The sequence below is a fragment of the Gouania willdenowi genome, chromosome 6 (assembly GCF_900634775.1).
Source record: "Gouania willdenowi chromosome 6, fGouWil2.1, whole genome shotgun sequence".
Lineage (NCBI taxonomy): Eukaryota > Metazoa > Chordata > Actinopteri > Blenniiformes > Gobiesocidae > Gouania > Gouania willdenowi.
The window spans coordinates 62956455-62984018 of NC_041049.1; the positions used below are offsets into that span (position 1 = coordinate 62956455).

The window sequence follows — 27564 nt, forward strand, 5'->3', positions numbered from 1 at the left end:
TAGAGATCTGTCATGTTTTAATGTCCTCCATCATAAATGCGCGCGCATGCACGTGCACATCAGTACAGTTCTAATCTGAACACACTTCTTTCATGTGCACTCATGCTTGCACACATGCACATCTGATGTATGCTCTTCCACGCTCATGAATTTCCCTTTAATTTCTGCCACAGATTTGAACATATGTGCCCACGTGGTGCGATCAAACAGCTCCACTGTTACTTCAGTGTGTGTCTAAAGCACTTGTCTTTGTGTTTTAAACTGAAAAGCAAGCATGCAAATGATAATCATTTCCTTAAAAATGAATTCTGTTTGCCTTAAATATGTTTGACGTTTAGAAAACAATATGTCCATCACTTTACAAAAGTATATTTTAAAAGGAGCTCTGGATAAGTTTAAATGATGTATACATATTGTTCTCGATCAATTTTTATTTTTTTTGGCGCATTTGCAAGAAATATTTGTGAAGTTTAATTTTGACAAAGCTGCAGTGAGGTCCTGTGATTCCATCAAGATTTGTATGAAAAATGACCTTTGACCTAATGTTCTTTACGTTGTATTTCACCCTGAGACGTCTTCGTAAACGGATATTTTGAGACAGAATGTTGCTTTTATTGTGCGTTTGTGCACAACATTTTCAGATGTCTTTATCTTTAAAAGACTTTGTTCAAAGGAAGAGAAGACGGCTATCTTTTGTCTTCTAAACTCATTTAATTATGGCAATGGATGATTCATATTTACATTTTCTGCGTTTGTCATCAGTGAAGTATGTTATATAGCTAATATGCATCTTCCAATGTATTTGGCAGCGTTCGTGCCTTATTTTACCGCCTCTCTCAACATACCAGACAGTGCTTTTTTATTTTGACGGGGGCTGCAAAAATCACGTGTTTGAAATATACATGAATTCAAATCAAACGACGCTGACTTTTCACGTCATTATCATCACGGTATTTTTGCAACGTGATCGTCTTTCATTACGTGTCTGGTTTTTGTTCTCTACACTTTCAGATAATGCATGCACATTTTAACACACGTCTCTGTGGCTTTGTCTCTACGCTGCACTTCCCTCTACTAAAAAAAAAAAAAAAAAAAAACCTCTCCCCAAACTCAGCCTCTCTACCACACCACTGCTTCTCAAGTACCTATTACCTGTAATGGAAACATTGCTCTTATTACCCCCATGCAAATTAGCAGCCTACTCAGCACAATTAGATTGGAATTTCTAATTATATAATTAAATAAAACTGTTTGATGTGTGGAAGGGTAATGTACCTAATATTAATCTTCAAATAAGTGCATCCTTTTGGCTAAATATATGGAACAATATATCCAAACCATGTATCATTGTTTAGAGACGGACCTGGTGCGTTACTAGTGCTGTGCATGCAGACATCACATAAATTTATGATTTAACATGAGGGTGTAGTAGACTGTGAGGAATGTTCTGGCGACTCTAGAGAAGGTGAAGCCAAATGTCTTGTGATAGGCGCTGTGAGGCTATGTTAACAAGGCTGTAAACATTTGCTGCGAATTTGGTGCTTTTTTTTTGTCTCTTTCCATTGAAGTGCACTCATTTCACTGCTGCAGGTCCTCCAACATTAGAGCTGAGCTTAACAACATTTGCAATTATCCAGTTAGGGACCGAGAACCTGAAGAGCTAAAGTAGAAATCAGCTACAGATTAAAAGGTGAAGGCAAATATAGTGCAAGTCACCTGCAAGGATGTGCATTCAATGAAGGAAAATGGAGAAATACAGTGTAGTGCTGGGCAATATATCGAGTTTTCTAATTTGATGATGTAGAAAATTACGATATCTCCTATATCGAGATATATCTTTTTTTTTTGTTACTTGTATTGATTTATACAATTACACAATACAAAACACGTGATGCAAATATTCATTATTATTCTTAGAGTACAGTCAAACAGTGTCCTTCTTTACAATTGTCCCATATTTCTGAGATACATATTTCATAGCTTATTTTGTATTAATATTCTCGTTTTAGGAGTTGCTGCTTTTGTTCCTTCTCAGAACAGCATTAAAAGCACAGTTAGATGGATTTCTGAGTGCGTCCTAACCCAGACCATCCCCTAAACAAGCCACACTACATAACTCACTCACACGTGCTGTCCCTTACAGGACAAAAAGCCAGAAGTGGTACATATTGTGCAGCTTTTTGTTAATTAATGTGTCTGTGTGGCATTTGGCAGCAGCACATTTAACCTAGAATTGTTTTTCTGGTCAGATTTTATTGAGTTAAAAATGTAGATTTTAATCACATATTGCCATTTAGAGAGAAAAAAAAAGAGATATGAGTTTTGGTCCATATCGTGCATCCCTAATACAGTGTTTACCTTGTTGATCTAAACATTTCTCATTTTTCTGTTTGAACATTTTTCATTAATTTGATTATTTCAATATACAAGTGATTCATAACAAGCAAATAACATATGTCTGCTTTTACCCAATACTTTTTATTACTAGTAAAGGAGCCGATTGGTGTCCCTACAGGCTGGTAAAGTGTGTGTGTGTGTGTTGTGCCAGTCCGTGCTGTGCACGCAGAGACAAACATCCAGGCTGCCTGACTGTGTGTGTGTGGTGGAACTGCTTTAATGAGATATTGACTGCCCATTGGGAGCATGGATTTTTGATTTGGTTCCATAGAATTGGAGACGAGTGGAAGGTGATGGCTTTGGAGAGGAGATGGGAATGAATGTGGATAGCGTATAACTATTTATTAATGTGCTTTTTTTACTCATTGTTTGAACTTCCAAGTATCAAAGTTCTTAGTTTTTAATTTACCGACAAAAATCAGGATGATAGACAATTATATTAACAAAGAATATTTAAAGACCATATCAAATGACAATGAAAATATGAAGAAAATACACCAATTATCAACAATATGCATTTTTCTTTCTTTTTTTTTTTTTACTTAGTTTTTTTTCATTTCAGCCAATACATTACAGTAAAAAGATGTAGAGTTTCCCTACTACATAACCATTTTTGAATTAGTAAACTTCAGGGGAAAGAAAAAACAGACAAAAACAAAGAAGCAACATAGTCTAGTTATACGTAAAACAACAACAACAACCAACTGGCAAGCACTCGAGAGGTTAAACCAAGAAATATAACAAAATAATAAAATGTCCCATGTCATTCTATTTTTCATTTGTTCTAAGAATCCCAAAAACATAGTATTTGAGGTTTACTTTCTCAAACTCGCCTGTTTTCCAGAGTTTTAGCCTCTGAAAAGTCACTTTCTGAGCAACTCTACACAAACAGGCTGATTTGTGGCCTACTTATGCATATTCATGAGTGGGCGTGTCTATAGATGTAACACTGACTTCCTCCTCCCCGCACGGTGACGTAGGGCCAGAGGACGGCCCGCCCTCCTCCCACCCACTCCGTAGCTGAGCTCATGCTCAATGCTCACCTTTGTGGGCGTGTCTGTTTTACTTGTCAATCACGGCAGAGAGCTTCCTGGAGGCGCGGCTTCTCCAGCTCAGTGCCGGGTCAAATTCGTCATCAAAGTGGGAACGTGTCATCAAATTGGAGCGAGGTGTTTGGGCTCACCCTGCAGTAAGAAAGTAGCAAATCACCCTCTAACTAACGATTGATGGAATCAATGAAAAAACACTTTGGGAATGTGTATGAAGCCCTAATAGCACTTTATGATGTTTAAAGCACAGAAAAGTAGATTTAACGTAACATGGGCCCTTTAAGCTACATCATATTACATTTATAGAATGTACATATCCAGTCCACTGTATATTGATAACATATACATTTCCTATAAAGTCATGTATGAGGACACAAGGGTAAACAAAAATCTTAAGTACCAATGACAAATAATAAAACTGTATATGCACATTTCTGTAATAAATTCTATCAATACATTGTCTTGGGAATGATGATTTGCATTGCATGCATGTACATATTTGGCTATAGGTCACTTTCAATAGGATTTACTGAAATATAAAGAGAATAAAGGGTTTTTTTTTAATACAAGGGGCCAAAAAAAGTGACTCTGTCCAAGCACTTGCAAGACAGCTCAGTCTGTCATCGTTCCATTTCAGTCACACCTCGTGGTTATGACAGATTAGTCTAATCATAGACGAGGTTAAACGAAGCTCCTGCCCTTTGTTCATTCAAAGAGCAGACGTCAACAAACATCACTGGGACATAAAATGTGGAGGACAGGTATAAGAAGAGAAAAGACAGGCTTTCATTTTTTTTTTTTTTGGACTGATAAGGAGGTAGAGCCTTTACGATCATCTAATAAATGTAGTCGGGTCCATAAAGTACTGACAGATAATGATGAGCTTCTTGTCCTTGAAAAAAAGCCATTTTATGGGCAGTGATTGATTAGTTCTGCAAGTCGACCAAACTTTACTGGTACTTTTGTGGTGATTTTGGTCAATTTTGATTAGTTCTTGGACAGGAAATGATCAGCAGTATCTGGCAACGCCTCTTGTTGTTCCCACTCTATACATAGCACTTCCAGAAAGTCAACTTCCTCATTTCAAACAACTTTATATAACTACAGTATACAAAACTGTCAAACTTTTTCTGTTTTGCCTCCCAAAATTTCAACAAGTAAAAAAAAAGTAACTTTTGTTGAAAAAAGTAAAAAATTCTAATTCATCTTAAAAACATAAAATGTGTAAATCCCATTTTGGAACAGTGATAATAAAATTATTTGAATGTAGAGAATTATTTAAAAAAACAATTTTTCATACTCAATGTTCAGCAAGGCCATTCTCACGAATTTGAATTAGGGCTGGGCAATATGGACCAAAACTCATATCTCAAAATAGCGATACACGTTATGAATTTTGATATTTTTCATTCAAATAAAGTTCAACCAGAAATAAAATTCTGGGTTCAATTTGCTGATGCAAAAATATCACACAGGCACATTTATTAACAAACTGCAGATCAATAATTGCCACTTTGGGCTTTATCTCCTTTAAAGGACAGCACGTGTGAGTGAGTTCTGTAGTGTGGCTTGTTTAGGGGAAGGTCTGGGTTAAGACACACTCAGCAATCCATGTGACTGTGCTTTTCATATTGTTCTAGTAGCAAAAGCAGCAACTCATAATACAAGTATTTTAATACAAATTAAGATATACAGTATAAGCAATATTGTCATTTTCTATATCGCCAAAATAAAGATTCAAGATATATCGAGTTTTCTATTTTGGCGATATAGAAAAAGACAATATCTCCTACATCGAGATACAACTATATTTCTTTTAACTTGTTTTTATTTAAACATCACACAGTACAAATCACATCATACAGGTATTTAATATTATTCACAGAGTACTAGGGATGTGCCGATACAGCTTTTTCACTTCCGATACGATAACGATGTTGCAGCCTTGAGTATTGGCCAAAACCGATATTGATCCGATACAATATCAGCACGAATCATACATACTTTTATTACTTATTTTAGTAGTGTGGAATATTAGAAAAGGTTTGATCAAGTGATGTCACTCAAACACAGAACAATAGTCAGCAACAGTAGGGATGAGAAAAACTGACTTATTTATTATTAACCAGTTGGTTACATACATTTTAACCTTCAACATAATATCTACATCTGATATCAATATCGGATCGGGAAACCCCTACAGAGTACAGTGAAATAGTGTTCATCCTAAGAATTTTCTTCCATATTTTGGAGATATATATTTTATCGCTTATTTTGTATTAAAATAGTCGTTTTAGGAGTTGTTTCATTCGTTATTTTTCAGAACAACATGAAAAGCACAGTTAAATGGATTAATGAGTGCGTCCTAACCCACACCTAAACGAGCCACACTACAGAACTCACTCACACGTGCTGTCCCTTATCGGAGAAAAAAGCCAAAAGTGGCACACGTTTGTTAATAAATGAGCCTGTTTGACATTTTGTGTCAGCAAATTTAACCCAGAATTGTCTTTCAGCTAAGACTTTGAGTTAAAAATATCAAGATTAATATTGTATATCACCATTTTGAGACAAAATACCGAGATATGAGTTTTGGTCCATGTCTCCCAGCCCTAGAACAAATAAATAAAAGCTGAACTTTTGTGCCTCAGTCTAATACTAAGTTCAGTCAGGGTTGTCTATTCTGTTCCCAAGTCACATAAAAACATCCAGCGAGGTTTAGAAAAATGCTGTCAACTCAAAGGTAGCTCTCTTCTTTACTTTCACTCTGTATTTCAGGAGTCACTTATAAATCCTTTGAAGTAACTCTCTGTCATGCTGCATTTAACTGCTGATAGAAATCTTCCTCTGTCAGCAATCTTTAGATAATCATATACCTTAGAACACTACCTTCAGTTTTTCTTTGTCTTGAATATGAACAGATGATAAAGGACGGTAGTTTTTCTGAAACGTTTCTTAGAAAATCATTTACATTCTCATGGCTTGGTTCTTTGGAAATCTAGCATTTATTCTTAGATTTTTTTTTTGCATTGTTACAATAAATTCATCAGTGTTTCCCCACGTACCCCTTAGCCTTTATTTCTTATCACATGTACCCCTTTGCTAATGTTATACATTAGTTACTTGTGTCTGCAGGCTCGTCTGAACTCTTTCCTGTGTCTCGTCCAACATTAAACTAGAATTTAAGCCTTTTTATTCATTTGTTTCTGATGTTTTGCTCATTCTGGAAATTTAACTTAACCTTTTGGTGTATTTTAAAGAGTTGTGCCACAAATTATTATTGACGAATAGATGAGAAAAAAGTTTGTGCACATGTAAAAAAAAAAAACAAAAAACAAACCCCAAAACTGTAATGTAAAAAAAATAAACTGACAAATGTTTCTGTGTACCTCCTGAGAGGTGTTCAAGTACCACTAGTACAGGGGTCCTCAACCTTTACTCTCAAAATAACCATTTTTTCTCATCTCACCTGTATTAAAATCCTCCCGGAGCCGAAAAATACCTTCTTAATGTCGACGATACAGTGAATTAAATTCTATACAGTTAAAATTATATAGAATAATGTTTGATTTAATTTGACTTGATTTGTATTGATCATGTACTGTAAATGGAAACTTCAAAACAGTTTAAAATAAAATAAATTAAATTGACATCAAGAAATAAAACCCTATCCTGCATCTTCAAATTCTTATGCATCTCAGTTTACATGAACACAATGTTATATAAAGAAGATTTTTTTTTGTTAATGTATTTGAAAGCCTACAAAAAGTAACTTGAATTTGATCATGTGATCAACACATGCTAATTACTAATTTCTTGCCACACATAAAGCATGCATATTTAACATGCACATTGGCGGTTAAATTAATCTGAATGAAATTAGAATCTTTAATTTCTTCCAGAATAGTGTTTTTGTTGGTTTAATTATTTTACCAGGGATTTAAAACTTAAGGTTAGTCACAGGTGCAGGAAAGTTGATGGTATGTTGCAGGAGGTGAAGTAGGAAGGTGCTGAGTCATTGCACAACGTGATTTATTTTTAGGTTAACAAATTGTCATATCTTGATTTTATTTGTCATTAATCATTAATAGCTTCTGTAAAAAATAACTTTATTTCAACGTTTTTTTTTAAAGCTATAAGGAGCCATTGCAAATAAGTCAAAGGGCCACATGAGGCACCAGAGCCGCAGGTTGCAGACCACTGCCCAAGGGTTACACGTACCCCAGTTTGGGAACCACTGTAATACATGATGATGCATTATATGGACATTGACTAACATTTCTGCAGCCATTGGTGCTTTTTTTTTTTTTTTTTTAAGTGAAAAGTGTCAGAAGCGAGTGAAAGGTGAAGGTTTTACTTCTCTGTACTTTTATTCTGAGCCTGTTTCGTATTTTTTTCCTGTGCAGGCCTCTGGAGGGCTGCCCATTGGCTGTTTGAAGTTGCATCAAAGAGGAAATGGGGGGTGGGGGGGGGGAAGCTGTATTGACTTTGCGGTTTGTCTGACTTAAACACCGACGACAGAGAAACACATAAGGAGTGGAGTCAGGTGCAGGCAGCGGGGCAGTGGCGTAGAAACGGAAAGGGTAGAGAGAGAACGCCAGTCAACGCTGCAGCATCCCTCCCTCCCTGAGCTCATCTACTCACTTCTTTCACTTCCCTTTTGTTCCTAATGAGAAAGTAAATAATGCCCATTACTGTAAGGCTGTGTACAAAACCCAATCCATCCCCACCTCATCAGATTGTATTTCCTCCCACTCCATCAGAGCGGTAACTCTGGAGGTCTGACAGCACTCTACAGTTGACCTGCTTCTCCATGAAACACCAAGCTGCTCTCTTCTCACTGGTAATCAGATCTCTGTGCTAGGCTAGCGCACAGGCAGCAGGGAAGGCCAGTATTGTCTGTGCTTTGTATCACCACCATCTTGGACTTTTCAGGTGTTAATGTAACTAGTGGTGACTGACTAAACAATGAGTTCCCTGAGTTTTCCTATGATGGGAACTTTCTTCCACCATAGCTAGGAAATAGCTCGTGCTAAAGACAGCAGCATCTAGGTCATATTATTATTATATTATTTTTTTTTCAATTAATTTGAACATTTTTAAAAACTTTAAAATGTTAACCATTAAACCGTAACAGAAAAAAAAAGCTCAAACTACCAACATTTTGCGTCTTTTTAGGTCGTGACGTCATCTTTGAAGATCTTAAAAGTAACGAGCTCATTTTTTACATGCAAGGAGTAGAAAGTATAGATATTTGTTTAAAAAAGTAAGGAGTGAAAGTGAAAAGTCAAAGAAAATCCAAATATCAAAAATACAATTTTTATTTTATATCTCTGAAAGACAATAAATTGAAAAGGTGTCCTATGAACAGTGACACTATTTTAGTGCAACATTTCTGTAAATAAGTGTCAACATACCAATGTAAATGAATAAGTATCTCCAATAGTGCTTTCTGTAAACAAAAAAATAGAGTCTTTCTTACCAGTGACACCATTATAGTGCAATATTCCAGTAAACAATATATTGGTTCCTTCAACAAACAGTGACAATTCTTTGAAGACCTACCTGCACATTTTAGTGAAAAAGCTGAAAAATTTTTGAAAAAATAAACAAACAAATAAATTTATACTTAGTGCGAGCATATTGATAATCAATCGTGCGAAAAAATATCGCGCTATATCGCCGTATTGAGATATCGTCACACTCCTAGCATTTAGGGAGCCTGGATGGGAAGAAGGGTTTAAAAAAAAAGAGAGGCATGCAGAATTATGACGAGACGGAGGGGCTGGCACGGCTCGAACAAAGGTCGTCACAACATGTGCTCACCACTTGATTACAAAAAGGGAGAGAACTGTGTGAGGCGTTTGATTGCATGTCCCAGCAGATGCCATTAGGGGTTCTACTTGTAGGATGACATCTCTACACTCGTCTAATCCGTCGTCGTCTGCACTGATGAGTGTGAATCCTCCTGAGCACTAGGGGTGCTCTTCAATCAAAGCTAATAATATGAATATTTTTACCTCCTAAGTTTTGAAGTTGAAACTCTCCTAAGTTGTCTACACAGGAATGAATTGCCACCAGGCACAAAATAATATAAAGTCAAACTAAAAAAAAAACTCAAGGTTCTCAGCAAAGGAGGCTCCTCAAGCCAGCTGTAGTGCATGAAAGGAAGTTATCTCTATAAATAACAAAGAAAAACAGCCTTGCAAGACCAGTCGTCTTAAGTTAGATTTTTATGCACATGCATTCATTTGAAATAAAAGAAACACTGCTTCAGTGCTAATTACAAAGATGAAAGGACGGAAGAATGTGCAAGGCAATGAACTTTGTTTAAAGGCATAACACATTGCACATTCATGGACGGGTGCTTTAATGAAGTATTACTGCATTCATAGAATTATAATTTGTATTTATACAGTGAATATGCATGGGATGCATTGATCTTAATTCAGCAGGAAACAAACAGAACACACACTCTGCCTGTCCCACACAATGGGTAGCACATGCACATGCTCTGTACCTGGAGCAGAAGAGTTCTTAACAAGCTGTGAACAGAACCTTGACCTATCTTCCATGAGCTTTACCCCCCCCCCCCCCCCCCAATACACCCCCACCCCCACCTCCTGCAATGAGAATATGTGATTGCTGATTATGAGTTTATTTTCCATCCTGCTGAGCGTTTTGTGTGTGAGGATCCATCGCTCCCCAGCAGAACTGATTAAGGAGCTGGAGCTGATGCCACAGCTCTCAGAAAGACACTAGGAGAGTCTGGTAATCTAGAGTGCAGCTGGCAATCACCCACTGCTGACTCCTCTGGAGGCTTTAGGAGTTGTTTTGTTCTTTTCAAGTGGGTTTTTCTTTTTTGGGATATTGTTGTCTTTGTTCCCCCAGGGTTTTTTTTTTTTTGGTTTCTGGATGAGAGCTTCCCTCGTGGTGAGCACAGGTCTTTGTCGACCTGTCGGCTCAGCTCGGCCTAGACCAGCCTCACCTAAAGCGGTATCAGCAAAAACCCTTCCTCAAAGTCTGAAGATTTAATATGTTACGGTTTCATTTATTCAGACAACAGTTTTTCAGCAAATCGCTTTGATGTTTCCATATTCTTCAAAAACAAGACAAAAGGAACTTGCTAGAATTATTACACGGAAGTCAAAAAAATATCAAATCGATCAGCATACGCCCCTGAAGAAGACTGGTAGTTGACTGTCCAAACATGTCAGAAGATCAAATAAATTTCCTGAAATTCAGTTGTCTGAATAAATAAAACCTTAACATATAAAAAAAAGACAAAAATAACTTGCTGGAATTATTACGCAGAAGTCAAGGAACATCAAAGCGATCAACATACGCCTCTGAAGAAGCCTGGCAATTGACAGTTGAAACATGTCAGGTGATCAAAGTACATTTCCTGAAAAACAGTTGTTTGAAAAAATGAAACCTTAATATATACAAAAAGAACTTGCTGGAATCATTACGCGGAAGTCAAGGAACATCAAAGCGATCAACATGTGCCCCTGAAGAAGACTGTCAGTTGACAGTCGAAATATGTCAGGAAATCAAAGTAGATTTCCTGAAAAAACAGTTGTCTGAATAAATGAAATCTTAACATTATTCAAAAAGAAGACAAAATAACTTGCTGGAATTATTACGCGGAAGTCAAGTGAAACATCAAAGCGATCAGCAGACGCCTCTGAAGGAGACTGGCAGTTAGTTGACAGTCGAAACATGTCAGGAGATCAAAGTAAATTTTCTGAAAAACAGTTGTCTGAATGAATGAAACCTTAAAATATTACTCAAAAAGAAGACAAGAAGAAGTTGCTGGAATTAGTCTGAAGATTTACTTATGATCACCTTCCTTCAAAGGCTCAGTTATGAAAAAGGCAGAACCCCATTGCCTGTTCCTAAAAACAACTTCACCTCTGCTCATCTATAGAAAACAGTGGAAATGTCTGTTGAACTGCTCTCATGGGTTTATAAATATATATATAAATAGGCTTCTTCAGCAGAAATAGTGGCACAACTGCTTCGTTTGCTTGGTAGGAATCTGTCACTTTGTTGCATATCAGCAGCTGTCATCTCTACGTTTGTGTTTGGAGAGAAGAGGGACATGTTTTGTCGCTAATGTGCTAATGTCTGCTTTGGTGCTATTAAAGTGCAACCTGAAGCAACGTAGCAGGAATCTGACCTAGCAAAGCATCTTCTGATTACTGTAAAAACTACTTTGCTCTTCTTGCTGTTGATGATGCCCCATTGTCAAACACATCAACACTTCCACTGCCGTCATCTTAAATGGTTTGTCACACTTAAAAGAATTATTAAAAACTGTCAAGAAAAAAGCATTTTATAACCAGTGCTAAAATATGATAATACTGTAGACGTGTACAGAAAAAATGTGCTTCAAAATAAAGCATGACACAATTTATTTTCTTTAAGGCAAATGCCCACGACTCACTTTAAAAAGATTTCAAACCAGTGTTTTATTAAAAATCCCTAAAAAATAATACAACATTTTAATAATATTTTGCACATGCTAAAATACTTTTTTTTTTCATTTATTTATTTAGCACACATTAAAGAAAAAACTATGTTAAAGGTGAAAGGAGGAAACAAAGCCCAAAGTGCTTGTTTAAGAGCTCCGCCCCATTCAATAAACACAAACAATTTAAAACGAAGGCTAACAAATAAACACTGATAAAATCATGAGACAAAATGAACAATTTAAACTTTGATATGCAAAGTATGGAAAAATCAATATCAAAAGACAAATGAAAATATTGAACAAAATATTAATTGAAGGAAAGAAATACAAATTTGAAACATATATACATGTACATACGTGTTACATACACACATATACACATGCAAATACAAACATGAAGTAATTAGATGTAATGTAGGACTTATAAATGCATAAGATGTTTTTTTTAACTGCCTTTTAAAACAGTAAAATAGTTATTCTTTATTTACAAAATTAGCAAATTTAGGATTTCAGTTTAAAACAAGGATTACATACATTCAGAGTATTTTTTTATTGCTTCAATATTGTGTTAACTAAACACGTGTTACCTCAGAATAAACTTTATCATCATCAAAGGAAAAATTGTCTTGAACAACAAAGCCCATCTGGCTACAGTGCAAATACCTTCAAAGGCACAGGGAAACAGAAATAAAATTGTGTAGTTCACAGTACAGTGCAGAGTAGAGTAGGTATCTACAGTGAAGCATGGACCGTTATTGCTACAGCCTCTACGTTATTGCACATCGGTAATAACAAGTCAAATAAAATATCCAGCAGAGATAGAATTGCCAGGATGTAAGACCAGCACAACCAGTGAGGAGCTATAAATACACTGAGTTAGTAGCATTTAAAAACGTGTAATGCAATTTGATGTTTTTCTTTTGGACATGTCCTGAAATGATAAAAATTATCAATCTATTCAGGAGCCACTAAATCAGGGTTTTTCAACTTGGGGTTGGGACCCTATGTAAGGTCGCCTGAAATTTCAGAAAAACACACCATCCATCTTAAACAACTGTATTTCTATACTTTCACTTTGTGAAATATAAATCTAGTTCAATTAAAATACTGTAAAAAATAAAAAATATCTGAGCCCAAACATGATGAAAAATTATTTCCAGAAAACAAATATTGATATAAAAATGGGGTCACAATCCAAAAAAGGTTGGGAACCACGACACTAAATTCTGTTTCTTTTCACTTAATTACAAAACGAGATTCTTTAACATGTCCTGTCACTAGTTCATTCCATCATTATGCTCTATAGTTGTTTTTAAATAGTTTTCTGAGCAAAATGTTGTAGTCAGACAAAGGGGGACTTGGATTCGGAAATAAGAAAAAGGTGGTACTCAAGACTAAAATGTTTGAGAACCACTGATCTAATGCAGTGGTTCTCAAACTTTACACAGTCCCGTACCCCTTCAGACATTTAACCTGAAGCCATGTACCCCCTATACCCCCACACACTTTAAAAACATAACAATGTAATGTCATATACAATGTAGCCCTGTAGTGAAATTAGTCTCTGAGTTTTACCTGAATCATATATAACTAGAATGTTTGCATTTCCTGAAGAAAATGCAAGTGAGGATGGAGGTGCTGGCCTGCATCATTGAACACTGCATAGCATTACCTTTAGCATTAGCCTAACATTAGCATCAATATAACATTAGCCAAACATTAACATTAGCCTAATATTAGCATTAGCTAACATTAATTAACATTAACATTGATGGCATTAATTTCAGCCTCACATTAACAATAAAATTAGCTAGCATTAGCATCAACATGGTATTAGCATGAGGCTAGCTTTAGCATTAACCTAGCATTAGCTTAGCATGAGCCTAGCATTCGTACTAGTGCCCCTATTACAATTTGTGTACCCCACATTGGGAACCAAGAATCTAAGGGCTATAATATAATGTCTGTTTTGAAGGGTTTAGATTTCTAGGTTTGATTACATTACGTTTTTAAAAGTATTAATCAGGCCATGAACTGTAGTAAAAGTAACATTTTTGCATCAGAGCCATTTTTAAGAGAATACTGATGCTCCGACATGAACAGACGCAGGATGTGAGACGAACGCAGCAGTTGATCAGAGCTGAACTACTGTACATTTCACGTACCTTTGCCCACTCAAGTTGGTAAGGAAGTGGTTTTTTGATCTTTTGACACATGATCGCATCAGGCCTTTCTGCTTTGATCTCAGCATGGATTTTTTTCCCCCTTCCTCTTGATGTGAGATTATAATAATTTATACATAAGGGATTTTGTTTTCTTTGGCCTCAGCAAACTAGAGTAAACATGGTATACTAGTAGATTAACATTGTATTCATCTACAAATTCTCATTAGCAAGCCCTGAGGTAATTAATAAGAGGCTGTGGTATATCAGTAGATAGACATTGTGCAAATAATTTATTCCTTTCTTGCTTTTACCAAGTGTGAGAAAAAGTGTCTGATCAATTTCCCCCTTAGATGTTGGTCTTTGAAGACGAGCAGTGTCTTTTGAGAGTACCAACGCAGTATTTATTTAGGTGTGCAGACATTGCAGATGCTATGCTAACATTGTTGGCCGCAGCTGCTTGAGTCGTCCTAATAGCTCACAATTTTTCCTAAGTGAATGAACTGTGTGACCCCCATTAAACCCATATAGGTGTCAAATGTTTGCTATATTGCAGGAATGCATACTGTACACAGTCAGCCTCAGAGTTTTGCATTTTATTGACGTCGGAAATTATTCAAGTAGCATTTCTTTGTAATTTGTGCATATTGTGCAGATTATTCCTGATCGTAGGTTTCACTGTACCTGGAATCTGTTTTGTATCATTCAATATATCACCAGCTAAGGGAAATCGTGATAATGAAAGGAGCAGATTGGCATAAAAAAAGCGAAAGGAAAGGTGTGGAAACAGGAAAAAAACAAAACAATAATATTTCAATTTGAAAAACAAGTTTTTTTTAAATCATATTTTTCATCTAATTGCCTCAGAAGTTGTGAGCAAATCATCCTTATCCACTGCTATAAATATAAATAGACAACACTCTGCGCGCTGCACAAATATATCTCCTTCAAAGTAAAAGCTCTTACATGGTTTTATCCTGTAACTTTTTTGGTGCAGGTGAAAGTGGAACCACTACAAATGGTTCCCACATGTTGCTGACCTTTAAAGTTCAGCAGTCTATCACAGGGCTAACACACACCAAACACACATACATTTTTAGTCACGTGGAACTACAGTATGTGGAGAAAACCAGGCAGTCGGGTACACATCGCTCAGACCTCTCAATCCAGTGATTGTTTTAATTACAAACTGAATTTATGGCTATTACTGGTGTGTTTCCACATAAAAGATTTAACATTGAGTGAAATGTAAAACCTTGTATTATAGTGATGATCAGTATTATTTTGTATAGATAGAAAGGCCTGCCTGTGTACCCCATTGATAGCAGACTGTTTGCTGATAGCCCTTCGGGATCATAGCTTGGCATTAATAATTCTTAAACATATCCAACGTCTCCATCTGCGTTTGTGAACTCATCACTCCTCTTCAAAGACAAAGGCAGCTTCTGCAGGTTCGTAATAAACCTGCCTTCAGGCTGACATTTTGGAGGCGGGGCTCTTTGTTGAGCGAACGCATCTCCGGTCATGAGGTCACACTGCTGTATTAGCCAATTAATGTATGTTTGCTTCCAGATTGAACCCATGAACACATGAGTAGACAAAGACTCATAGAGGTACTTATTATAATAAACACAGACCACGCTGCAGGGCATCCAACTTAAAAGTCTAAATTCAGTGATTCTAACAATAACACATTTAAAAAAAACTACTGCCATCTTTACGAGAAATCAATTTCCACCAACTCTCCATTTAAGCCGATGCGCTTGTCATGGTGTTGTAGAAATCATTAAAGCTAATTGTTAAAGGAAGGTCCAGTATTATGCTATTTTTCACCCATCTCCATTTGTTCTAAGAACCCCAACAACACATTATTTGAGGTTTATTTTCCCAAACTCGCCTCTGAAAAGTCATTTTCATGACGCTTCTAAAAACAGGCTGTTTTGGGGCCTCATGCATATACATGAGTGGGCGTGTCTTTAGACGCCTACTCCATGACACAGCTTTATTATCATAGTGATTGTTTTTTGCTATCCACACACTCATGTTAGGGATGGGCAAAAAATCGATTTAATTGATTTGTTGAATTTATAGATAAAAACAATCTTTATTTTTGCAAATTCAAGTTAAAAAAAAACAAAGAAAAAATTTCTACATATATATATATTTTTTTTCAACCAGTTTTTTTCGGACTTTTTCGCGTCCTTTCCTTGTGGGTTACCGTAGCGCGATGTGAGCCAGCTCCCTCATTGTTTATATTTGTTTAGCCTTTGAGTAGGTTATATGTCTGCCACAGGCATGTTTAATTTTTTATTCGCACTATGCTGAGATGCTAGTTTTTTTTTTTTATTGTAATGTTATATGTTATAAAATATGTAGTTATCTGATTTCTTAATCAGAAAATTTAAGCTACTGTGAAGTTGCTGTTGCACTTTTGCTTAAACCTGGGTTAATGCTTGAAATAGTTGAATGACAGAGCCTCATTTACTTTTTATTTTGGGATTGTTCTATACATTTTAACTCCTGAAGACAATCACAGCAATAAAGTTGCACTTTTGACAATATACAGTATCTGATGTCTGCAGTCATTTTTAAGTGCATTGAAAAAAAAATATAGAAAATTGAATCGAAACTCAAATTTTTCCTTTTCTTTGTCCAACCGCTGCGTCACATTGGGTCACAAACATGTCAGATCATTCCATAAAGGCGATACGAGGTGGTGTAGCGGCTGCTAAAAGTGAAACTGATTGTGAGCGCTCACGCTGCGCTTCGGATTATTTACAGTATATACTGAACGTAATGATATTAAATGTGATATTAATTGTGATATCAGTCTTCCCTTGCCATGTTTTAGCTCTGAGGTAGTTTGACAGCGAGGAGCTCACATTCCTATGTTGGGTAGGAGGAGCCAGGATTGTGAGGAGGAGGAGTCTTTGGGGTAAAAATCCAACTTGCCCGTTTGGAGACAACTTTTTTACAAAATGTGGGATAACAAGGGAGGAAGGAAACGGAACATTTTCAACTTTGACCCTCTGAATGAGGTTAAATGAATATATATTACTGTAGAAAACTATCATACAGTGGTTTTTTTCATAATACTGCCCCTTTAAATGACTTTTTAATAACATTGCCTGCGTGTGTTTATCAAAAACGGGTTACCCTCTGTGTCCACAATAGGTTAGGTTCACTGCAAATATGCAGGAGTCGTAGAGGGAGTAAATTGATGGTGGTCGTGGCACGTGCCGCCCAGGCCTGATGGGCACAGCAGGTGACGAGGCGAGTGTCCGACTGAGTGAAAGATGGCAGTGTGTAAGAAGAGTGTGCTCGCTGCTGAGGCTGTGACAGAAAACAGCGAGAGTCCTCCTCATGCTGCTCCATCTTCAACTGCCAATGATAGATGCCCATTTTAATTCAGTTAATAACACGGCCAGCACTGAAGATGAACTTGGAGCATCATTCACTCTTTTTTTTTTTTTTTTTTTTAATGCAGATGGAGACACTATTTTAGAAGTGTTTGCTCTTACAGGCTGGTGTGTATGTGTATTATTTTCTGTGGATGTAGATGTATAAAGACTGGAGCTTGTAGTTATTACTGCTTCACTCCTCACATGCAGTTTGCTGATGAAGCACCTGTGTCCGTGAGTAACTCCAACGTCTCCCAGCCGTGTTCTCGTACTGTTCCGTAGGGCTGACCAGCCAGTCTACTCACATCAGCATCAGCTCCTAACTGCTTAGGCTAGCTCATTTGAATTTCACATCTCTGCTGACTCATAACCCTGTCAGGACCTTTCTTCTTTATCGTGTCTACGCCTCCAGTGGCTTTTCATGTCAAGCAATCGAAATAATTATTCAGATTAGAAACTGAGGCACAATTACAAATTAGATTTTTTGCTCATGCTTTTGGTGTTTGGGATTCTACAGCAGTGAAGGCAATTCATTTTCTTTGTATTTATTTGTGATTTTTCTTCAAATCTTGACGTCTGTGTCATTATAGACAGGAAACAAGCAGAAATGACACTCTCTGGTAGCGGTTATGTAAAAGCAGGGCTGGAGCGTCACCGGGACAGCAGCTCAGATCACCATGATATAGAGGGACTGATTGAGCCCTGTGAATCCACAGGAAGCTCAGCATCAGGGTTCAAGGTTATCTGGACAAATCAGACTCCTGTTTCCATTCATCCCTTCCACCGCTATCAGCCAGCCATTCCTAAGCAAATCAGCAAATTAGCAATTCTGATATCTGCGAGCAGGTCTAGCAGGGGAATGCCTGTGAATCCTAATGCCATGATTAAACTTTCATATCCGTCCGGGGGAAGTGCTGCATATACAAAATAAGCAATCACTTTTTATTTTTCAGCACTTTAAATGAGACTCTTAAGATGGGCACATATAAACCCTTCATCAATAGGGTTAGAGATACTGGGCTATTGGGAGAGATCGCTTACAGTAATCATTTAGTGTTTGGTGATTGACTCCACATAAGAAGAACACAGAAAATAATCATTATACCATCATTAGCCTTCAACATAAATAATAAATGTTCTTATTTAATTCAATGCCATTGTAACAGTGTGCTGTTCCCTGAACATACATTAGCTTATATACGGTCTATTTTAACCCTTTAACACCTACAGCGTAGCCGGCGACACATATATTAAAATTACCGTAACTCTTAAAACTTGCTGTATTGGAAAACTTCCAACTCTTTCTGAAAGCTAAGATGTTGCATTTTATTGACAATCTACAACCATTACGGTAATCACGTCTGCTCCTTTGTAGAAAGCCCGCGAAGAAATCACTTGCTGTAGAATCCCAAACACCAAAGCATTAGTGATTAGTAGGGATGCACCGAATATTCGGTGGCCTAATATATTCAGTGGCCGAATATTGCAAAAAAAGCCACATTCGGCCTTCGGTTTAGTGAGTCAAAAGCAAGGCCGAATAGTTGCGTGTGACGCAATGACGTAATCAAACAACGTGCAGTGATTATGAGTCGGAAAAGTGTGTGTGTGCGCGTTGCTGCAGGAGCAGAGCAGCAGCTCCTCCTTTCAGCACACAATGCAGCCAGACTCTCTCATTACCGCTTACCACTCTCCGTCGTCCGTCACCGCGTAAAAGTTGAAAGCCGTCTAATTCCACCACACTGAATAGGTTGGTGTAGCATTAGCACGGAGTGCTAACTGCTGATGTGTGTAAACAATGGGTACGTGGCTCCATGTAGTGACTCCCAACACAAGACCATAAATAGTGAAAAACTTAACAACCGCATTCGGTATTCGGCCGTGTTTATATTTTATTTGGCTTTGGCTTCGGCCACAATTTTTTTATTTTGGTGCATCACTAGCGATTAGCTTGCAATTTGTATTGTTGCCATAAAATGGCTTGTTTTTGCACATTTAGAAACATGGAAAAAAATGTTTTTATTGTAAATATTTCTGTATAATCTAAATTGTATACATTTTTGCAAAAAAATCTTCTATTTTTGTTTGTTGTCATTGTTTTCTTCGTGACTAAATCTCAAAAGATCTTTTTAGTTTAGTTTAAACAAAAAAGAAAAGAAAAGACAATTATTATATTATTATTTACTGAGCATTTTATAGACAAAAGAACCCAAAAACAAAACAAAAACCCAGGCAGAGATGTTAATATTACAGGTGTTAAAGGGTTAAGGGACTGGAAGCCTTGGTCCAGTCTGGTTGGGGCCATTACGTAAGATGGTCTTATCAAGCTCTACCTCCTGCTGAGATGCAGCCGAGCCTCCCTCTTCTCCCTTTTCTCTCTCTCGATCCTGGTGCTCCCAAAACATGGGCCTTCATTAGCAGGGCTAAATATCCCCGTTCTTGCCTCGAGGCAATCCGATAATTACCTGTTCCCATCCTCCCTCCCTCTGGCCAGCAGGGAAGTGTTCTGACTTGCATTAGTTTGCAAGAAATATTATCGGGATATTGCACATTTCTCCATTCTGCAGCCTCTGACACAGGAAATATGGAGTCACAGGCAGGGTGATTGACAGGTGTCTGTTTTTCCTCTATTACTGAGAGTTGCTGCTTTGTTCTAGAGCAACACAAGGGCTTTTTATTGAGAGAGGATTGGCGTAATTTGTGCAGTAGGTTGTTTAACCTTTGTTCCATTAAATCACCTGTGTGCTCCTAGTTAAGTGCAGTGTAGGTTTGAAAGAAGCGACTGATTTCAGAATTCAGTTTTTCTCACTGACAAACTACCAGTGATATATTACATGTGGCATCTCCGTATTAGGGAATGTGCCAGGCTTTGGGAGACAGGCAGACATGGTGCAGTGGAAGGAAAGGCATTATGAGTTTTTACTTACAATGTTATGGTCAAAAATTCCGGAATTCTATCTGGCTGTGCACATTCTGCCTGTATTTTTAATGTCTAGAGGCTGTGGATCAGGAGGTGGATAAGCTTTTCCAGGAAAGGCATGGAAAAATATTACCTCACTTGTATCTGGTCTCCATCTATTGCTTCTTTGTTTGTCTGTTTTAAATAAATGCTATAAAAATTGGTCTTCTTGAGATGCTGTTTTCTTAAATGGTAATGCTTTTGCTAAACTTTCTCCGTTTTATGGCAGCACGGTCACAGACATGACAACTCAGATGGCAGCCATTTACCAAAATGTCATTCATGAGGGTGGAAAACGTGTGTGAAATTTAAAATGGACTCGCATTTAGAAAATAGTAAAGGATTTGTCTAACTCTGACTGGTTGCTGTGGGATGAGTGTTGTATATCCCTTGCAATATGAAGCGATGATGATTTTGGGTTTGGTGATGGTCACTTTAATCTCTAATGAAAGCTCTTCCCTGGCTCAGCCCATAAACCCCCTCCCCCGAGAGCATAGCGGTCGTAAACAGGCCTGTCTGGGGGGATTGCAGCGCTAGCCCTGCAAATGGCAAAGAATACCACAGGGATGAAACCATACACACTTAATGGGTGAATTCACATATTTTCTGCCATTGTTTTCTATAAGACCAAAAAAAAAAAAAATCAATTCTCTATGCATCTTTTACAGATTTACAGTGATCACTCTCTAAACATCTGCACACACTTTTGCACCTCTTGTGAACTTAGATACAATAATTAGTAGGGGTGTGTATTGCCTGGCATCTGGAGATATGATTCAGATCCCGATACATAGGTCACGATACGATATATCCTGATATTAAAGTATAAAGCGATTATTACAGCTTTTTTTTAAGAAACAACTAATCTGCAAATGTGTACACCTTCATGAGAACATTGTGTATGAAATATATTTTATTGGCATATTTTACACTTAAAACATTGTCTTTAACATGCCATGTGCCAACAACTTAAAATAAAAAAAATAACAGTGCAACTTAACTGAGGTATATGCCTAGAACAACAATGTTACAATGTCTCCTGCAGTGAAAAAAAGACTTTCCTGGTTAAATAAAGGTAAAACAAAAAAAAACAAAAAAATGATATGGATGCATTTAGAATCGATCCGAGAATCGCGCAATGTAATATCGCGATATATCGCCGAATATGTGAAACACCTTTTACAAGAAATAAATTGAGAAAATCAAAGAAGCTTTTTTGCCCATCTTATCTAGCAATCACAGATAGAATAGGTCTTACACTATTTGCTTGTTCAGTTATACTTATTCACTTTGTTCAAACCCTAATTGACAGTATACTGTATAAGACATAAACAGGACCATGCACCAATAAATAGGGTTGTTGAAAGAAAGCGATTTCGGCGACATATCACAATATTACGTCACGCGATTCTCAGATCGATTCAAAATGCATCCATATCGTTTTTTTTTTTTCTTTATTTAACCAGGACAATATTTTCCACTGCAGGAGACATTATAACTGCACAAAGAAGTGCTCTGAAACCTGAGCATGTTGACCAGCTTGTGTTTTTTCAGTAAAATTAAAAAAGAAAATACTAACTTTCTGCACTTATTTGTCGTTCTAAGCATATACCTCAGATAAGTTGCACTGAAGCCATGTTGCACTAAAGTCAAAGTTGGTTTAAAAGCCACAGGCAGATTGTATGTTATTTTTTTTATTTTAAGTTGTTGGCACATGGCATGTTAAAGCCAACGTTTTAAGTGTAAAATATGCCAATAGAATATATTTCATACATAATGTTCTCATGAAGGTGTACACATTTACAGATTAGTTGTTTCTTCAAAAAATTGCAATAATTGCCTTATACTTTAATATCGGGATATATCGTATCGTATCATGACCTATGTATCGGGATACGGATCATATCGCCAGATGCCAGACATTACACACCCCTACTAATACAACATGCTGGAGAGAGAGTGGAGAATTTAATCATGATGGTTATAAGTCTATACTTTTGTGTGTTTTTCAAGTGATTTTTATAAATGTAAAGAAAAGATTGACAACAGAGCAGACATAGTCATATCTTTGCTGAAAATATGCATCATAATCAGATACAATATTTAATCCCAATGCAACATGCAAAACGTAAAGAAAAAGAAGAGTACATCACTACTGTTTAGTTTATCCCACTGTCATTTGTAATAATCTATATGCAAACTACTGAAATATATCATCACGTTTACTGTAATGTTACTTAGTTCCGAAGATTGCATCCCAAATTGACCATATAATTTATGTTTCCAAATTCTGTCATGGCGCGGTTTAGCATTAGCCTCTTTTAGTTTTGATTACATTACTTTACAAATGAAGACAATTTTAATGTTTAACCTCTCCCGCTGGATGTAAATGTGTGTTGAAATGATTGTGTGAAACTGATTACTGGTGTTCCGACACATCCTGTGCTCATGCTGCATGCGCGACAGCTGGTTAGTAATTAGAATAATCTTCTCCCTGGTAGTGATTTAGCTTTCCTGACTGCAGCTTACCTCAAATTGAAAATAAATTTATAGATAAATGTCTTTGCTGTTCCAAGAAATTACACCGCTGTAGCTCAGAGGAGGTGGCTTATTTATTTTTGGTGGTAAAGGAGCAATCAGGGAAAACAAACACAAAGCTGTTTGACGGCTTTCACATTTAAATGACGCTACCCAGAATTGATCATACAAATGATTAGTTTTATGTAAACTCTCCTCAGCATGATCATGTCATTACAGCTGCTATATCATTAATAAATCAAGTATCAAAAATCAAGTCATTAATATAAATGACGATTCCTCATTCACATTCAGCTTCGTATGAAGCACATAGTGCGTACTAATATATGTGTGGACATGCACAGTTTAGTATTAAGATGAGGCTAAGCATGTGATACATTGTTTTTCTCCCAGCACTGCTCTGGTATATCTGGGCAAATCCTGTGGTGATGAGCTGTACAATCTGTCATGGAGAAGGCATAAGCCTTTCATATGCATAGTAGAGATAAGAGGCAGCCATTTTATCGGGCGAGCTGTCGCTCCAACATGCTTGTGTGTTATATTTCCCTGGGAGCGACTCCAGAAACATGTCCCTTTAATGACATGGCCCGTGCTCGCCAAGAGGACGCCCAGTTTTGTTCCCAGAGCTAACCTGACAATTATGCCAATTACACAATTTGGTTATGTTGACAAAACTCACCGATGGAATTGCAGCAGCTGATTGGTAGATGTGTTACCAGCGTCCCCTGCTGTGAGAGCGCTTCTGTAATTTAACGACCATTGAATGGAATTGTAATGGGTTTTGTTGAAAATTTCCCGAGCCTTGAGTTCTTTTGTTCTGGTCGGATGTGTCTGCCAAGTCAACGGGAAGAGAAATATATCACGTAAAGACAGAGGATAAGAAGGAGAGATCACTCTTCTTGCACATGCTTTTTGCTAATTCACTGATTTTGGTTCATTCTAATTAGGGATGTCCTGATCTGATATTGATATCGGATATCGGTCCGATATCAGCCAGAAAACGAATGTCAGATTTTATCTAAAATAACATTCCACACTACAAAATGAGTAATAAAAGTATGTATGATTCGTGCTGATATTGTATCGGATCGGTATCGGTATCGGCCAATACTCAAGGCTTCAAAAAAGTGAAAAAGTTGTTTGGTGACATTCCTAATTCTAATGGATCAAAACAATATATAGAACCTTGCTGTGATGCATAGGCAGAGTTTGAGATTCTTGCCGAGAGGGGGCATAAGAAAAAATGTAAGTACATACTGTATATAGAACATCTTGAGATTCGCACTAACCACAATGCGTGTAACGTATACAATAATGCAAAAACTATTTCAACATAATCGATAATGTTGAATACAAAAAACACTCCGTTTAGTGCTTAGCTGCTTTCTGCTTCATTTTTGCTGCAGAACCATAACATGAACATGGTCAAACGTCATCGCGCTGCTACTGCAGTCCTTTAAAAACTTTTTTAACTTGATTTTATTTTGTGAACCTTTGAATTTTGTATTGCCATTTTTTTATTTCCTAGTCACTGTGTTTTTTGGCACTTCAAATGTTTGTTTATTATGTAAATTATATAAAAAAATGGGAAAACTATAATGAACACTTTTGACCACTAGAGGGTCTTTGTTACTGTTTTGTGTATTTTTGGTGTTGTTTTGTGTTTTTGTACATGTTGTTGTCATTTAATGTATAGTTGTTGTTGTTTGGTGTGTTTTTAGTGTCTTTTGTCTGTTTCTGGAGTCATTTTGTGAATTTTTACCATAACCAATAGCAGAAAATAGGAAAATAAGAGCTGTGCCTGTGCCTGCACCTTTAAGCGTGGTGGTTTATGGGTAATGTGTGGTCTGCGCTCTCCTAGTGCTCTAGTTATTGTTGTTTTGCAGAGTTTTCTGTCCTTCTGTATGGTTTTGTTGTTTGGTGTGTTATGAGTTATTTAGTTATTAATTCATTTCATCTGTTGTTGTCCTTTTTGCGTATTTTTCTGTTATTTTGTTTTTTGCTTCATTCCTTTTGTGTTTTTATTTTTGCTGTTTTTGGTATAATTTAGTTTTGTCATTTTGTGTGTTTTGCAGTGGTCTTGCTCATTAACTGTTGGGGTCGCACAAAATTAGACTGAGGGCGAGATCGTCTTAAGTTTACAGTTTTTTCCGGCATTTTCCTTTTCAAGCATGGCTGTAAGTGTCTCTACATGTAACATGCCTGTCTATTACATGACATACTGTTAAGCTGGAGTTATTAAAGGTCATCTGGAACAATTTACATTACAATTTAAAAAAAAGAGAGATGATCGTTTTCTACCGACACTATTGGTTTTAACTGGTTGGTTTCTGTAAATCTTCACCTGCCTTTAGGATTTCATCTCTTGCTTCTACATTTTAGGGCAAAGGTGGGCAACTTTTATAACAGTGGGGGCCACAAAAATGTGTTTGTCCCAATAAGCCACCTTTTGCCCAATAAATACCACTTTTTTCCATTTTCTCTACAATTTGCCTTTTTTTGTTCCACATTTTGCCCCTTTTTTCACTATAGTTTACCACATTTTGCCCATTTAGGCAACCCTTGCCATTAAATACCACCTGCTTCCTATTATTTGCCCATTTTTTGGCTGTTCTTGACTGCTTTTGGCTCATTTTAATCACTTTTCACTCTTTTCTTGTCTAGTTTTTGACACTTTTTGGCCACCTATTACAAATGTCTGCCTCCACAAGCTTGTCAAAAAAAACCCAAAAACAAAACAAAAAAACACTGAGTGGACCGGACCGGCCCACGACAGCCCACCGGGACGATGCCCGGCATGCCAGATGGCCAGTCTACCCCTGATTTAGGGTGTACTTACACTTTAAAGTTCACAGAGTGTAACATCTCCACGTGTCGCTACTGTCTGATGTCGTTTCACTGACAGAGCTGTGATTTACACTCCTGTTTAATGAGCCTGTGGAATTCATTAGTGTCCATCTAAATCATATCAGTGTTGGACCTTTGACATCAGTCTGCGGTCCACTGCTAGTTCATTGAGTAAGAACTAGGAGTGTGACGATATCTCAATACGGCGATATATCGAGATATTTTTCCGCACGATCGATTATTGATATGCTCGCACTATCAATTTAAAATACTTTGTGTATATATATATATATATATATATATATATTTTTTTTTTTTTTTTAATTTAAGATTTATTTTATTATTTTCAAAACCTTTTCTGCTTTTTCACTAAATTGTGCAGGTAGGTCTTCACAGAAATTTTGTCACTGTTTGTTGATGGAACCAATATATTGTTTACTGGAATATTTCACTATAATGGTGTCACTGGTCAGAAAGACCCTATTATTTGTTTACAGAAAGCACTATTGGAGATACTTATTTGTTTACATTGATATGTTGACACTTATTTACAGAAATGTTGCACTAAAAGAGTGTCACTGTTCATAAGACACTTTTTCAATTCATTGTCATTCAGAGATATAAAATAAAAATTGTATTTTTTCACTTTTTCTTTTTTTTCTTCTTATGTCATAGATTATCGTAGATTGATTTCTGACCAATATATTGATAATCGCAGTATCATCATATCATGAGGTAATCGTTATCGTGAGCTTTGTATCGTGTATTGTATCGTAATGTGAGGTACCCAGAGTTTCCCACCCCATTAAGAACAGTGTCCAATGATCTTATCAGTTGGTAAATACAGAAAAATATTTATACCTTGACCTGAATTTGGATGAATTAATGGGGAAACTGGGGAAGAATTTACCTTAATTGGCTAATATTGTTCTTATTTCATAAAGGTGAAAGGAACATCAGTAAATCAAATGTGAAGCTGCAGCGAGAAAAAGACTTTGCGTATTTTCAACACAGTCAAAGGAGCTGTTAATGATGTAGAAGGATTTACAGAGGGCTGTCGGTGTATCAGCCATGTTATCGTAGTAGCGTTGCTGCACAAAAGGACTTCATCACTCAGGAGAGTCAAACCTGGCATACTGTCCAATTAATAACCACAATGGCAACCTTCGCTTACAGACGTTTCCGTGATGAACACAGGGCATCCTAATTATTGGCGGCGTACGCGAAAACCAAATTTAGATTGCTGTTGAAAGTCTCCATCTAAATTCAGTCATCTTCCTTTTAAAGCTGCTCTTCTTTTTTTGTGCTTTTGATAAAAGAATAAGCTGTGTCAATCAGGTGAACTAATGGGAGTGTGCATTTTGTAATTCCCTCAAAGGGAATGGTAAATTGAATAGAGTTTGCAACCTTTTAACACACTCACACACACCAGTGCTGACAGTCAAGCTCCATTATCTGACAGCTGGAGAGGTTAAAAATAACTGTGCTCGCAGCAAATTAGACGTATCATTTGGCTTCTAAGTGAGAGATGAATCTTTGTGTGGATGCTCCTGCCATGCCGTGACACCGGGGCGATACATCAGCCTGCTTTTGCGTCTCTTTCTCATAAACTCCAAATGGAATTGTATACAGATGAAGCAATTTACCACCAAATGTATTCTATCAGAGTCGCTGCAATGCCACGACAAGAAGCCCAGTTACCCAAGATATATACATCACTGTCCCGGCCACTCTCAAG

The 27564-nt window shown here is 37.0% G+C and overlaps 1 protein-coding gene across 2 annotated transcripts in view; it reads left to right on the forward strand.

The window, feature by feature from the left end:
* roraa (RAR-related orphan receptor A, paralog a) overlaps positions 1-27564 on the forward strand; it is a 326587-nt gene that overhangs the window by 254711 nt on the left and 44312 nt on the right. The gene's annotated exons all lie outside the window — the stretch shown is intronic.